Below are 12,505 nucleotides of genomic sequence, written 5' to 3'. Positions count from 1 at the left end.
AAGATTAGATGCCCTTTTTCTATTGCTCAAAATAGGTTGTTTTAATTTTTTTAAAGATTTATTTATTTTTAGAGAAAGAGAGCATGAGCAGGGGGAGGGGCAGAGGAAGAAAGAAAAACAGAGAGAGAGAGAGAAGCAGACTCCCTGCTGAGCACGGAGCCCGGATATGGGGCTTGATCTCACAACCCTGAGATCATGACCTGAGCCGAAATTAAGAGTTGGATGCCCAATTGATTGAACCACCCAGGTGCCCCCCAAATATGTTTTTAGGGTGCAATACATTCTGAGAGGCTTAGAGATTTGTTCTTGGGTTCATTTAGGGGGTATCTGGGAAATGTTTTAGAGATTCCCTCTACCTGGGAGTGATCTTCCCCCATATCTTTGCATGACCATCTCCTTAACATAACTGGAGTCTCAACTCAAATGTCACTTCCTCAGAGAAGCTTTCCTTGGTCACTCTACCAAAAGTAGATCCACCAGTTTTTTTCTTTTCTTTCTTTTTTTTTTTTTTTTTTAAAGATTTTATTTATTTATTTGACAGAGAGAGAGACAGCGAGAGAGGGAACACAGGCAGGGGCAGAGGGAGAGGGAGAAGCAGACTTCCTGCTAAGTGGGGAGCCTGATGCTGGGCTCGATCCCAGGACTCTGGGATCGTGACCTGAGCCGAAGGCAGACACTTAACGACTGAGCCACCCAGGTGCCCCCTTTTCTTTCTTTCTTTCCTTCTTTCTTTCTTTCTTTCGCTCTTTCATTCTTTCTTTTTTTTTTTAAAGATTTTTATTTATTTATTTGAGAGAGAGAGTGAGCACAAGCAGGGGAAGGGGCAGAGGGAGAGGGAGAAACAGAGGGAGCCTGACCTTGGGCTTGATTCTAGGACCCTGGGATCATGACATGAGCTGAAGGCAGACGCTTAACCGACTGAGCCACCCAGGCATCCCGTCTCGTTTAATTTTCTTTGTAGCATTTAAAACTCCCTAAAAATTTGTAAATAAAATCTTCAAAAGTGCAGACCGACTGCCTGTGACCTACAGTGGTGAGGGCTTCAAAACTTTAAAAAAAAAATTAAAAAAATAAAAAACTCCCTAAAATTATATGAAGTAATTTCTTGTTTAAGTGTTTATTTTCTGTCCATCCCCACTAGAATGTAAGCTCTAGGAAGGCAGAGACATACAGCTACTCTGTACCTGGCACATGATAGGCACTGGATCATACTTGTTGAATAAATGAATGGATATTTATTAACTTTTACTATTACTGTTATCAATGGATTAAAGTCTAGAAGACACCAGTCCCATTGACAATTGTCCGGGCAATAGGCGGCACAGTGGGATTAGTCATTTTGATGAAGGTTGCACCCTGTCTGCACTGGCCTGACTCTCACGGAGCCTCCTTCAGGGCTGTCTGGGCAACATGCACATGGCCCTTTTCAACCAGTTACTTGGCTCTTCTTGTATCATCATAGGTAACTTCCATGATTCTTTCAACATCACATTGCTTGTGAGCAAGCCTAGAAGGAAGAAATTTGCTTTTTGTTTGATGAAAATAAGTGCTGGTTGGTGAAGCATTTGAGAATCAAAAGTAAGATGAGAGCCTGGAGTTCAGGGGCCAGGTTGGCACAAGAACCAGAATATGGCAAGTCAGACTTAGCACAGGATCTGAATTTCCAGGAGAGTCTAAAAGTCAGGGCCAGGCAAGACAGTGCATTACAGAGCCAGGCAGAGGATCAAAAATGAGAAAGATATGGGGCTCAGGAGTCTGGTTCTACCAAGAAGGCACAACCAGGACGTGGCAGGGTCCATCTGAAATCAGGGCAGGTGGGAGGCCAGCAATGGCACAAGCAGCTAGCCAATAGCTGGAGAGCAGAAGCCAGGGTGGGTGTGGTTCAGAAAAACAGAAAGGAGTTGCAGCAAATTGGAACGGTAGTTCGAAAAACCAGGGTCTCTGGAAGTTCAATGACCTCGAGTATAGAAAACATTCAGTAAGGGGCACCTGGGTGGCTCAGTCCTTAAGCGTCTGCCTGCGGCTCAGGTCATGACCCCAGGGTCCTGGGATTGAGCCCCGCATCAGGCTCCCTGCCCAGCGGGGAGCCTGCCTCTCCCTCTCCCTCTGCTGCTCCCCCTGCTTGTGCTCTCTCGCTCTGTCACTCTCTGTCAAATAAATAAAATCTTTAAAAAGAAAAAAAAAGAAAACATTCAGTAAATGTTTGCTCATTGCATGACAGACAACAAAGCCACAAACCAGGGCAAGTATATAATCCATATGTTGGCAGGGTCCAGAATGGAGGGTGTTACACTCCTCTACCCCCGTCCCCGTAAACAATTAAAATTGCAACGGTAAGGGGTGCCTGGGTGACTCAGTCTGTTAACTGTCTGCCTTCGGCTCAGGTCATGATCACAGGGTCCTGGGATCGAGCCCCGTGTTGGGCTCCCTGCCCAGCGGGGAGTCTGCTTCTCCCTCTCCCTCTGCCCCTGCTTGTGCTCTCTCTCTCTCTCTCAAATAAATAAATAAGAATCTTTAATTAAAAAAAAATGCAATGGTTGGGGTGCCTGTGTGGCTCAGTCGTTGGGCATCTGCCTTCGGCTCAGGTCATGATCCCAGGGTCCTGGGATCGAGCACCACATTGGGCTCCCTGCTTGGCAGGAAGCCTGCTTCTCCCTCTCCCACTCCCACTCCCCCTGCTTCTGTTCCCTTTCTCGCTGTGTCTCTCTCTCTGTCAAATAAATAAAATCTTAAAAAAAAAATGCAGTGGTTAAGCTTGAGAGTAGAACTTACTACAAACTGTTCCACTGACTGATACAAAGATTCCCTAAAAGTGAAAGTTCAAGCATTTAAAATCTTCCTTCAACTGTGGTGATATTCTAGTCAGGGAGATCCTATATGTATAATTGTACAAGAGACAAAAAAAAAAGATGAAAAGATTGTTCCTCAGTTTTCATAGTTCATACTGAGAATGCCTTCAGTATGGTGCACAAAATGTCGCAACATGGCCTGGCCACTAAGAGAAGCTGGCTTGTTGAAAGGTACGCCCAGGTAAAATGGGTGACTGACATATGGGGTAGATAAGAACATTCTAGAGATACCACTGTAGGAAGTCCTGCGGCTTCTAGGCTCAGGTGAATTTACATGGAAAGGGCCACTCCCTAGAGGAGTGGGCATTACCTGGTGGCCAGATCCATAATAAAATCATCACAGATCACAGGAATGGAAAGGGATGTTGACCAAACCCCAGAAGCCTAATGTCGAAGGAATATCTTTTTTGATTTTAAAGGATGTGATTTTAAAGAAAATAATCCATTTTTATTTAGCAGAGAGTAAACAAACATATGGAACTTGATAGCTCAAGAAGGAGCACAAAGTGAGGATACAAAGATTCAAGAAGACTTGATATTAAATGTATGGAAGACAAATCCATCCCAGCTGGTTAAGGGGGAACTTGAGTGTGTTGAGAGCCATCCACAAATAGATCACAAAGCTAAGAGGGGCACAGTGGAATGAAGATAGGAACAGAACTGCAGTCCTCTGGACACTTTCTGAAAGTCTCATCTGTGAGATGGGCAGTTCATCTTTCAAAAGGTAGAAGGACTATGGAGAGGGTTTACCCTGCTGGACTTAAATCAGACCAGTGAAGAACGGGAGGATAAACCGAAATAGAAAGCCTCCTTGGGTGAAAGCAGTGATGTTATCCTGGATTTCACATGCCGATTCTGCAGTTCCCTAGACTTGCCATTTCTTATTCCATCATACATTTCATAAGCTTCTAACTCTGGATGGAATGCTCCGCTCCTGCCATGCTCCCAACTTCTAGCCTCCACTCTCATCCTGTCTCCTTCTCTGCCCACCTCTTGTTTGTCCTGCCCTGCCTCCTTCCCTACAAGGTTGGGTTAGGTGCTCCTCTTTTGCTCTCCCATTGCACCTTAGCCTGATTCTACAAAGGCATATATCACACTTCAGCGACAGTATAGGGGAGTAGCTAAGAGCAAACTTTAGACTCCTCCCCTATTAACTATTTAACTTTGGAAAACTTAAATAATCTTTAAACTTCAAGTTTCTTCATCTCTAAAGTAGTTTATTGGAAGGATAAATACTAATTGCTAACATTTACTGTGCCCTTATTATGTGCCAGGCACTATGCTAAGTGCTTTGCCTGTCTTGTAATGTTTGATTCTCAGAATAACCCTGTGAAATAGCTACTGTTATTTTTTTTTTCAGATGAGAAACTAAAGCACAGAGTGGTCACACTGGTAGGAAGTGACAAAGGTAGGATTTGCCCCAGGCTCTTCTGATCCTGGAGCCCACATGCTTACTCACTTTTCTCTATTACATGGGATACCACATATAATGCACTGGGCACAGTGTTTGGCATAAGCATTAAAAATGGCAGCTATTCTAATTGTTTACTCATGTTCTTCATTAGACTATGAACTTCTTGAGGATAAGAATGCCATCTTAACATCCTCATTGGCTGGCACGTAGCAGTTGCTGAATACATGTTTGTTGAATAAATCTGTTAGATGATGGGAGAAGCACACAGCTAAGGAAAGTACAGATAATTGGTACCATCCTGTGATAAGAGTAGCAGGAAGGCTATGAACATAAAATAGGGGGAAAAGCAGGAGACAATCAATAACAATCTTTAAAACCTGGCCAGAAACATAAAGAGCCTTTGATGGGGACTGAGTTTGTATCCATGTAAATAAGATGGGAAAATATGGGCTGAATGCTGGGTAGAGAAATCACCACTGATTAAGTAGCAATAGCCACAATTGAATGGAGTTAGTCTACAAGGAGGTCCCACGTGACCTGCTGTGTCACTGCTGTGACCTGCCATGGCTTTGCATGTGTTCGTGATTATTGCCACTTTACACAACAAATTTTATGTAACTTCACAAAACCAGTCTTACACCTGCATCCCTGGATAAAAGCACAGACTACAGCTTGTATGCCTGGACTGAAATCCTGATTTGGCCACTTATCATCTGTGTGACTGGAGGCAGCCTGTTTAACTGCTTTGTACCCTAATTTCTCTATCTGTAAAACGAGTAATAATAATGCCTACCTCATAGCATGGTTGTGAGGATTAAATGAGTTAATTCATGTAAAGCTCATTTTGTACTAGTGCCTAGACCTAGCACTCAGTAAATATTAGATACTTTTATGATTATTGTTAACCTTCACATTTCTTTATTGTCTTCATAGATTGTCATCCATTTGCATATCTTGTTGTTCATAGTTGCAACCATAGTATGTATAATTTTTGTGTTTTTAAGAGTTACACATTTGGGATATGTTACTTTTTGTGTATATATAGAAACTTCACGTGTATCATTTTAATAGCTGCCCAATATGCCACCCAGTGAATATCAAGCCCGTCTGACATTTTTGTCAATGCTTTGGATAAGAATAGATAGCAAGCTTCTAAGATCTTCAGATGACACAAGACTGGGAGGGATAGCTAATAGATGGGATGACAGGATCAAGATTAAGAAAGGTTTCAACAGCATGGAGCAATGGGCTGGAACTAACAAGATGAAATTTAATAGGGATCAATGTAGAGCTTTGCTCTTGGGCCATGTGCCCAAATTCAGGATGGGGGATGTAGGAGAAATGCCAAGGATTTTCTCTGACAGCAAGCTAAAAGTGGATCAGCAGAGTGACACTGTGCTAAGTGCTTTGCATGTGTTGTAATATTTGATTCTCAGATCTTCAGTATGGCCAGATACTTCAGCCATATGAGGGGGGCAGTGCAAAAGTAAATCTAGAATCGAGGATAGGATGGGCATGTTGAACATCATTATGTCTTAGGCCTCTGTGGTAGGTACAAGGCTTACTAAAGTGGGGTAATCTCAGTCTGGTGGGTGAAAAAGCCAACAATGACTAACATACAAGTTATATTGTCATGGAGATGTGCTTAGAATGCCATGGGAAACCAACACAGGAGGAGCCTATAACTGAGAGTGGGGTTAGAATGGGTAAGAAGAGACTTAGAAGAGCAGGTGATTTTTCAGCAGAGACTTGAAAGATGGGTTAGAGTTTTCCAGGCTGGCCAGGTGGGGATGGGCATTCCAGGCAGGCAGAGGGAATGGCGTAGGATGCGCAAAGGCCCATAGGTCCAAGATACTCTCCTGTAGTTGGGAAGATTAAGATGTTGCCTATGGGGAAGAGAAGTGAGAGGCTGGAGAGGTGGGGTCCACATTATCAAGGCCCTGTGTGTTATGGTAAAGAGGTGGATTTTACACTGGAGAAGATTTCAATACCTGGCAGGCATGAAGCTTGGTGGTGACAAGATGAGACTGGTATTTACAAAGAAACTTCTGTGAGGCAGGTGGGATATTGTTTGGAGAAGAGAGAAGGCTGGAAGCAGGGAACCCGCTGTGTGGGTGACTGTGTGGGTGGGCGGGCACGCACCCACGCATGCGCGCGCCCGCCCACCCGCGCATGCGCGCGCCCGCCCACCCCCCACGCACCCACGCATGCGCGCGCCCGCCCACCCACGCACCCACGCATGCGCGCGCATGCCCATGCTCGCATGTGCGTGCATGTGCGTGCATGTGCGTGCATGTGCGTAAGGATAAATTCAAGATATATTTAGAAAGTCCAACTGGCGGGGCGTGGTGAGAGACTGGACGAGTTGCGTGAGGAAGAGGGTAAGAGGCATAGATGACTCCTAGGATTCTGTCTGGTGTTTAATAAGTTGAGGAATTAAAGGGGAAATAGGTTTGGGGTGGGGATATGGAGATAACGGAATTTAGCTGCGGACATTTTTGTGTTTGAGACGCCCGTGACACAGCCATGCGCTTTCAGGAGGTATCTGGAATTGAGGGCTGGAACCTCAGAAAGAGATAATAAGACCAGCAAGTTAGCTTCTTGCCACTTCCACCGTTTTTCTGTCACAGGCCCCATGCCCTCAGAATGCTAATGCCTTTCCAGTTGCTTCTCTCGGTGGTAAATGAAGGCCAGGTGTCCCCAGGATAGAATACTAGACTTAAAACCGCCAATCGTATCGTCATGTGGTTGTCAGCAAGGAGAGTGAGGTCTTCCTGAACTGTGTGCCTGGGGAAAATATCTTTTTTTTTTTAAGCCAAAGAATAGCCAAGGCGTCTCTGGAAAATCAGAAGGAAAAGGATGACAGTAAGCCGATGGTATAGTTTATGTTAGGTATATAAATGGGCTTGTTTTCTCTTTCTCTTAAAAATTGAATTTTTTCTGGTGCTCTGACCAAATAGTGTGTATTTTAGCAGGTATTATAAATGCCTGAGTTGAGGTGTTTAAAAGAAAACATAAAGCTGAGTCAGACCTCTCTGGAGGAAAAAAACCAACACCTAGAGGAAAAGTTGAGGTAACGTTACTGCTGATTTGGCTCCAGCATGACAATGCTTCTTTATACCTGATGCCCCAAGGTATAATTTTGTGTGTGCCAGGTACCCATTCTTGTCAATTGTCCCTGCTGGGCAAGTGATGGGAACAAAATCTTAGTTGGCAACAGGGGTGTTAATAATGACTATACTAACTTGCAAGAAGGCATTTCATAAACTTCTTCAGCAGAGTTTACGTGAAAGGGTAATTGGCAGGGGACCTGGCCTCCTGGAAGTCACCTCACATTCAGGTGTTCAGTTCTGTTGCACACTTTGATGTGAACAAATGCAGCCTCCTGGTGCTCAAGCTACTACAGAATTGCTCTTCATATTGAAAACAGGTTGATAGGAGTTCTGCCTCTAGAGGAATGGAGGAGAGGAAGCAGGGCCTTGCCAAGAGGCACTAGCAAGGTGACCGGTTGCCGTTATACACTCCTGGTTGGCTTAACCAAAAAAACCACTATCTTCTCATCAACCCATATGGCTTCTTGTTTTCCTTTCACATGAGTCTGATTTCCCTGAAGCAAGATTTTCCCCCGAGTTCTGGGAAGAGAGGCAGGGGGTGTGGCCTAGTGGAGGGGGTGGGTACTGAAAATGGGCAATGAAGTGAGCCAACATTTTTCAAACTCTGTGCATTGGTATGTCATCCTGGCCAATACATTTGGGTGTAATCTCTCCCTACATCATGGGTTCACAATGAAACATCTCTGAGAAGACCCGCAGTTAAGAAATCTTTTAAAATTTGTCCTAGTATTTCCAAAAGTCAGTCATATTTATGTCTCTTAACATCCCCGTGAACTGTGGTTATTTGTAACCCATTTTAGGAAATGCTGCTAGAAACAAATAATAGGGGTAGGCTACATAGGATTGTTTTTTCCCCTCTCTATTGGTGCAACTTGGGGGTGAGCAGAAACTCCTTTTTCCCCCTGGCCTTTGTTATTGAAAACATTTCTAGGACATCTGAGTTCACTGAACTGCCTTAGTTTATAGTGTTAAGAGGAAAAAAATGTATCTTAGTTTAATGTCTAAAACCCTCTCATGACCTTGGGGTCATTACTGTGAATACCAGTGATGAGTGGCATTTTCCAGAACTGGGGGGTTGAGATGGACAAGTTATAGGACATTGAGTCTAGGGTAAGCCCAGGACCTCTTCTGGAATCTAACAAATTTCCTATCGTGTGCTTATTTTCTTCTTGTTTGTTTCCCCTAACAGTGATTTTTCAGAAAATAAAAGCCATCTTGGAGGCTTGAAGGTCCTAAAGAAGTAGACGTTGAGTTTACAAAGAAAAGGTACAGAAATTCCATGCGTCTGACAGCAGTGGACTCATGGACTCATGAGCTGTTTCCTTGTGTCCCAAGTGGGAAAAGGAGACATTTCTGATCCGTGCTAGGGGCCCTAAATTAATTCCAGAAGGTGAACTGATTCTAATCTTGCCTTCAGCCTGTCCACTGTCTAGCTTACTCCTGTGAAAGGGGATATGGGTATCACTGGGAGGTGCTCACAGGCTTTTATTGTAAGCCCTGTCTGTGCTCTACTTCGGGCTATGGCACGGAGAATTTGTCCCTCCCAGCACTCCAGCTTCTATTCCACACTGTGTGGACTCAGGCAATCTTACTGGTTCTTATGAAGCATGCCCAATTAATATTGCTTGAAGGGTGGATTTGCATGCCTTCTGTCTTACAATACTAGGTAGGAGAAACACTCCCCAGTTGGATATAATGTCCATCCCCACAATGTAATCTGGCAGAAGGGATGCAACCACTTTGCCTAAAGCCTGTTCAAACGTACCAGTTCTCCTACAAACTTTTACCTTAATTCCATCAACTCCTATGGTCACCTCCAGTCTCTGTTAGGATTTCATTGACAGGCTTTGGCTTTTTAATACTTGGTAGGGGAAGTTTTCCCCAGCCAGACATAATATTCATTCCCATAAAAACATTTAGGTAAAGGAGACAGCGTTTTTACATAAAGCCTGCTCAAACATTCCACCTTTCATGATCTTATCAACCCTTACGTTTTTATTTTTTTATTTCTTTTTTTTAATATTTTATTTATTTTTGACAGAGATTGAGTGTACAAGCAGGGGAAGCAGCAGGCAGAGGGAGAGGGAGAAGCAGGCTGGTGTGGGGCTCGATCCCAGGACCTTGGGATCATGACCTGAGCCAAAGGCAGATGCCCAACCATCTGAGCGACCCAGGCGCCCCTTTATTTCCTTTTAAGTAAGCTCTACACCCAGCATGGGGCTTGAACTCATGACTCTGAGATCAAGAGTCACGTATTCTATATACTGAGCCAGCCAGGCGTCCCTACCCTTACATTTTTATATTTTCTCAATCTAATTGTAGCCTGAGTCAGGGTGTCACCAAGGGGTTTTGGTACCACAGTTAGGAGGAGTCCTGAATGAATGAGTCCAGAAACTTCTCTTTTCCACCTTCTGACCATTTTACCCACCCTTGTGCAGAAGGCTTTGGGTTCCCAGCCAGAGTTTGAGCCAAGGGACCCTGGCCTTTTTGTCAATCTTTAACTTGATTCATCTGTCCAAACACTGCCCCAAATGATTGCTGGTCAGGTTTCTCATTGCAATTTTGCCTGCTGGCTTTTTAAAGTTCTCCAAACTGGGATAAATAGAGTAGACTTGTCTTGGGCCCTTTAATGTTGAGGGACCAACACAGAGTCCCTTTGGCCCTCCCAGCCTTTAGCAGTGTTGTACTAAAATCTTTAATTCTATCAAAGTCTGTTTTATTCATCTCATTTCTTAATAACCATTTAAAGATTTCCATCCTGTGGGATGAGTCCTGGGACTCCTCTCTGTTTCCTCTTTGTTTTGCTCCTTTCGATATTTGCTTTATTCACCTTATTCCTTACTAACTGTTCAAAATCTTCTACCTTTGTGGCCTTTTCCTATTCTATTGTTAATTAACCTGATGTTTTTATTAAGACCCATGAGAGAAAGCTGAGACATCAAATTGGCAAAGGCTTCCCAGAGTGTTTTTTGGTTTTGCAGCAGTAAGGTTATATGGGGTGCTCGTGTGAAAGAGACCCCTTAACCACAGCATTTACCATGACCTGGGTAATGGGCATATTCAGCAGGCAAATAACTCAGTCATCTTAAAGCCAGTTCCATGTAGCTTGCATATGAAGCATGTCAGCGGCTTCATCTGGGGTATTCCACTTGGCATTTTTGGGGCACTTGAGAAGTCCCCCTTCTCAGGGTAAACAGACCCTACAGTGGCTTTTATCCAGTTAACTGGCCTGGTCATTCCCTTAGGAATAACCTCCTTTGTATCTGGATCACATATAGCCATCTGTAATTGTTCAGTCATGAGCCGTGGGTCCTGTATCAACCCAAACATGCCCTTCCACTCCACAGTATTCAAAATCAAAGGCACAGCTCCTAAATTAGTTCCTCTCATAATTTATTTTAGTAAAGGGTCTTCAGGAAGCTGATGATACTGATCCACAAAATGAAAACAGTTCTTTCACACTATACTCTCTGGTTTCAATAGTTTCTTGATTTTGCCCTCCCCCACCATTGACTACTTTCTTGGTGACCTGAGGTCTTAGAGGGATCTACAATTCTTACCTTGGGGGGTGACTTTGAGTCTAGTGGCCCAAACTCAGACTGACGCAAATCTGAGCTTGGTTTAGCATCAAGGCCCAACCCAGCACTTTCTTTTACTTTCATTTTAGCTATTATGGATAATAACCAAGGGATTGTATGTTTAGCATGGTTATTATTATTTTGTATTTCCTTATATATCCAATGAGCTAACTCTTCAAGAGTTAGGTTTACTACTGAAGTGGTTCAGAATAAGGATCCCCAAAGTATACCATTTTGGCATGCAAACTATTTTGAGCTGAAGGTAATCAAGACCTAGAGGGCTCAAGAGAAATTTTCGCCCCTCCTTTAACTACCTAGAAGATTTAAGTTGGAAAATTTTCCCAAAATGAGAGTTTTTACCAGAGATAAATTTTATCTAAATGACCATCTGTATGGCAGGGCATACACCTAATTGCCAAACATCTGCTGTTCTTCTTGTCCTGTGAATCACTGTTTGAAGCCCCAGGCCTATATCCCATTCCTTAGCTCAGGATGGTATATATACCTCATTTTACCTTTCTGTCTTTGAACCTCTCATATATGGGGGGTTCTCATACCTACGAAATTAAATTTGATTTTCTCCTGTTTATTTGTCTCATATCAATTTAATTCTTAGACCAGCTGGAAAAACCTTTGAAGGGTAAAAGAAAAATTTTCATCTCCAACAGCACCATTTCTAAATTCAATTGGTAATTTTTACCTTTAGTAATGGATCACAGTGCAGCTGCAGTTTCATACTGTGGGTAAGTAGGTAGCCATCCAGGGATCAAAGGTTCATCATCCCCTGCCCTTTTATCCTTTCTCTTCCCAAACCACACGTTTCCACGAGTCAGGGCTCTTTTAGCAAATTCTATTTCTCTGATGCCAACTAAGGGCTTCTGAACCCAACATGTGGATGTGGGGAGGATTTCTCCCCATACCACGGATTCTCCAACACCAGCTGGGTGTCCTGTAATTCAGTGCAGTTCTGACACTACTGGGAGATAATGTTAGATTCTGTGGATTAAGTGTTCAGTCCCTACAAGACTACCCTCTTTCCCCCACTTCGAATGTCAGTCCAGGTTGTTACCTGTGCTTCTGACTGATGGGTTATAGATCAGGGGTTCCCACAGCCTTCTCTTTGGGTTCAGTTAATTTGTTAGAGTGGCTTACAGGACTCAGAGAAACATTTCACTTACTAGACTATTGGTTTATCATAAAAGGATATAACTCAGGAACAGCCAGGTGGAAGAGATGCATAGAACAAAGTAATGGGGGAAAGGGGCAGAGCTTCCATGCCTTCTCCAGACACCACATTGTCCCCAAATCCCCATGTGTTCACCAATCTGGAAGCTCTCCAAAACCTATCTTTTGGGTTTTTGTGGAGGCTTCATTGCATAATCATGATTGATTAGACTCATTGGCCACTGGTGATTAAACTCAATCTTCAGCTCCTCTCCCCTCCCTGGTGGTTGAGGGGTGGGACTGAATGTTTCAACCCTTTAGTCACATGGTTGATTCCCCTGGCAACCAGCCTCCATCCTTAGGTGGGGGTCCAAAAGTCACCTCCTT

The 12,505-nt window shown here is 43.6% G+C and overlaps 1 protein-coding gene across 1 annotated transcript in view; it reads right to left on the bottom strand.

Moving 5' to 3' along the window:
- Positions 1-12,505, bottom strand: part of TRPC5 (transient receptor potential cation channel subfamily C member 5) — a 126,844-nt gene that overhangs the window by 28,567 nt on the left and 85,772 nt on the right. The window lies entirely within an intron of this gene.

This window comes from Neomonachus schauinslandi, chromosome X (genome assembly GCF_002201575.2).
Source record: "Neomonachus schauinslandi chromosome X, ASM220157v2, whole genome shotgun sequence".
Taxonomy (NCBI): Eukaryota; Metazoa; Chordata; class Mammalia; order Carnivora; family Phocidae; genus Neomonachus; species Neomonachus schauinslandi.
This window is presented reverse-complemented; position numbering and strand designations above follow the sequence as displayed.